Here is a 3,117-nt window from a genome sequence, read left to right as displayed (position 1 = left end):
TTATGCCATAAAAAACAGAGTCTTTGCTGGAATTTGTTCGGCACCTTTTTATGAAATGCTAAAAAAGTTACAACCCAGTTACAACACTGAGAATCTAACTCACTGCAGTGCACTGGTACAAAGATAAACCTACGGTGTTTTTCTCTCTGAATACAAATTCCTTTTATCCTTTCATGTAAAGAGCGGCTGAACTGGCCTTTCTAACCCTGTAACCCAGCAGCTCTAAATAACTTGTAACAGCTACTCTGATTGCACTCTCTTTGAACTGAGATTCTTCTGTGAGTCTCAGGATGATGCTTAATACAGTTGCATTTAAATATAGGGCAAAAAAGCGACTGAGCCACACATTTAATTTCTCTTGGCTGGGCTATGCAAGAAGGTCCTGAAGACTCACACATTCACAGGAAAAAGCTTATTAGATATTAGTTATGTTTGTTTGCACGAATCCTGGTCGACACTTTTCCCAAGTTATATTGTGGTGTGATCACACCTCCTGTGAGCCATCTTGACTCGCTCATTCTCTTGCACTGTGTGATCCTGCTATGCAGCTACTCTCTTTTTTCTCTTTGCCAGTGTAATTTTTACCCCTTCTCTTTTCTGTCTTATTTTTAAGGTAATGGGGATAGTTCGTGCTCTGGCATCAAGACAACACAGCCTTGGCACCTCACACTCTGAATGATCTGGCTTATGTAAAAGCTCAGTAATAATTTACTGAGCTCTCAGTTGGGGTTTAGCATTTTGGCTGTATAAACGGTGCGTTTTTGGATATGACAGAGGATTTAAAGACACACTAAATGTTTTGTGATAAACTGTTAGAAATTTACAACCCACTATAAGGTGAAATCTGTAATGCTTGGGTCTTTAGTTTCAGCCCATGGGACTTTTTTTTTTAAACACATCATAAGGTGCACCATAAAATAAAGGAACAATGATGTAGACTGCAAGCCTTATTAACTTGTCTATAAGCAAGATGAGCCTGAGAAGCCAACTCATGTTTAAGCCTGCATAAAAAAATTTTTTCCCTTACATTACTCTGGACTTACCATCATTATGTTGTTTTTATCTGTCAATTTGGATTTCTGGTCTATTGAAGCTATTTTATAAAAATGTCTCACAGCAGCAGCAAAAAATAAATAAATCTCAGAAAATGAACGGAAATGAAGCTCAAATAGGAGAGATCATTTTGTTTTCTGTTATTTTATGCAAAAAAAAAAAAAAAAAAAAAAAATATATATATATATATATATATATATATATATATATATATATATATATATATATATATATATATATATATATATATATATATATATATAAAAAACACCCAGCACGCCCCTGCGGGCGGTTTATCCTTCAAGCTCGGGTCCTCTACCAGAGGCCTGGGAGCTTGAGGGTCCTGCGCAGTATCTTAGCTGTTCCCAGGACTGCGCTCTTCTGGACAGAGATCTCCGATGTTATTCCCGGGATCTGCTGGAGCCACTCACCTAGCTTGGGAGTCACCGCACCTAGTGCTCCGATTACCACGGGGACCACCGTTACCTTCACCCTCCACATCCTCTCGAGCTCTTCTCTGAGCCCTTGGTATTTCTCCAGCTTCTCGTGTTCCTTCTTCCTGATATTGCTGTCATTCGGAACCGCTACATCGATCACTACGGCCGTCTTCTTCTGTTTGTCTACCACCACTATGTCCGGTTGGTTAGCCACCACCATTTTGTCCGTCTGTATCTGGAAGTCCCACAGGATCTTAGCTCGGTCATTCTCCACCACCCTTGGGGGCATCTCCCATTTTGACCTCGGGACTTCTAGGTTATACTCGGCACAGATGTTCCTGTACACTATGCCGGCCACTTGGTTATGGCGTTCCATGTATGCCTTGCCTGCTAGTATCTTGCACCCTGCTGTTATGTGCTGGATTGTCTCTGGGGCATCTTTACACAGCCTGCACCTGGGGTCTTGCCTGGTGTGATAGACCCCAGCCTCTATGGATCTTGTACTCAGAGCTTGTTCTTGTGCTGCCATGATTAGTGCCTCTGTGCTGTCTTTCAGTCCAGCTTTGTCCAGCCACTGGTAGGATTTCTGGATATCAGCCACCTCCTCTATCTGCCGGTGGTACATACCGTGCAGGGGCCTGTCCTTCCATGATGGTTCCTCGTCTCCCTCCTCTTTCTTGGGTTTCTGCTGCCTGAGGTATTCACTGAGCACTCGGTCAGTTGGGGCCATCTTCCCAATGTATTCTTGGATGTTCCTTGTCTCATCCTGGACTGTGGTGCTGACACTCACCAGTCCCCGGCCCCCTTCCTTCCGCTTAGCGTACAGCCTCAGGGTGCTGGACTTGGGGTGAAACCCTCCATGCATGGTCAGGAGCTTTCTTGTCTTTATGTCAGTGGCTTCTATCTCCTCCTTTGGCCAGCCTATTACCCCAGCAGGGTACCTGATCACGGGCAGGGCGTATGTGTTGATGGCCCGGATCTTGTTCTTACCATTCAGCTGACTCCTCAGGACTTGCCTGACCCTCTGCAGGTACTTGGTGGTTGCAGCCTTTCTAGCGGCCTCTTCATGGTTCCCATTTGCCTGCGGGATCCCCAGGTACTTGTAACTGTCCTCTATGTCTGCAATGTTGCCTTCTGGTAGTTCAATCCCCTCAGTTCTGACTACCTTCCCTCTCTTTGTTACCATCCGACTACACTTCTCCAGTCCGAACGACATTCCAATGTCATTGCTGTATAGCCTGGTAGTGTGGATCAGTGAATCGATGTCTCGTTCACTCTTGGCATACAGCTTGATGTCATCCATGTACAGGAGGTGGCTGACAACTGCTCCGTTCCGTAGTCGGTATCCGTAGCCAGTCTTGTTAATGATCTCACTGAGGGGGTTCAGGCCTATGCAGAACAGCAGTGGGGACAGAGCATCTCCTTGGTAGATCCCGCACTTGATGGTAACTTGTGCTATGGGCTTGGAGTTGGCCTCTAGTGTTGTACGCCACATCCCCATTGAGTTCCTGATGAAGGCTCTTAGGGTCCCATTGATCTTGTACAATTCTAGGCATTCCAGTATCCAGCTGTGGGGCATTGAGTCATAGGCCTTCTTGTAATCAATCCAGGCAGTGCACAGGTTGGT

The sequence above is a fragment of the Astatotilapia calliptera genome, chromosome 17 (assembly GCF_964374335.1).
Source record: "Astatotilapia calliptera chromosome 17, fAstCal68.1, whole genome shotgun sequence".
Lineage (NCBI taxonomy): Eukaryota > Metazoa > Chordata > Actinopteri > Cichliformes > Cichlidae > Astatotilapia > Astatotilapia calliptera.
This window is presented reverse-complemented; position numbering follows the sequence as displayed.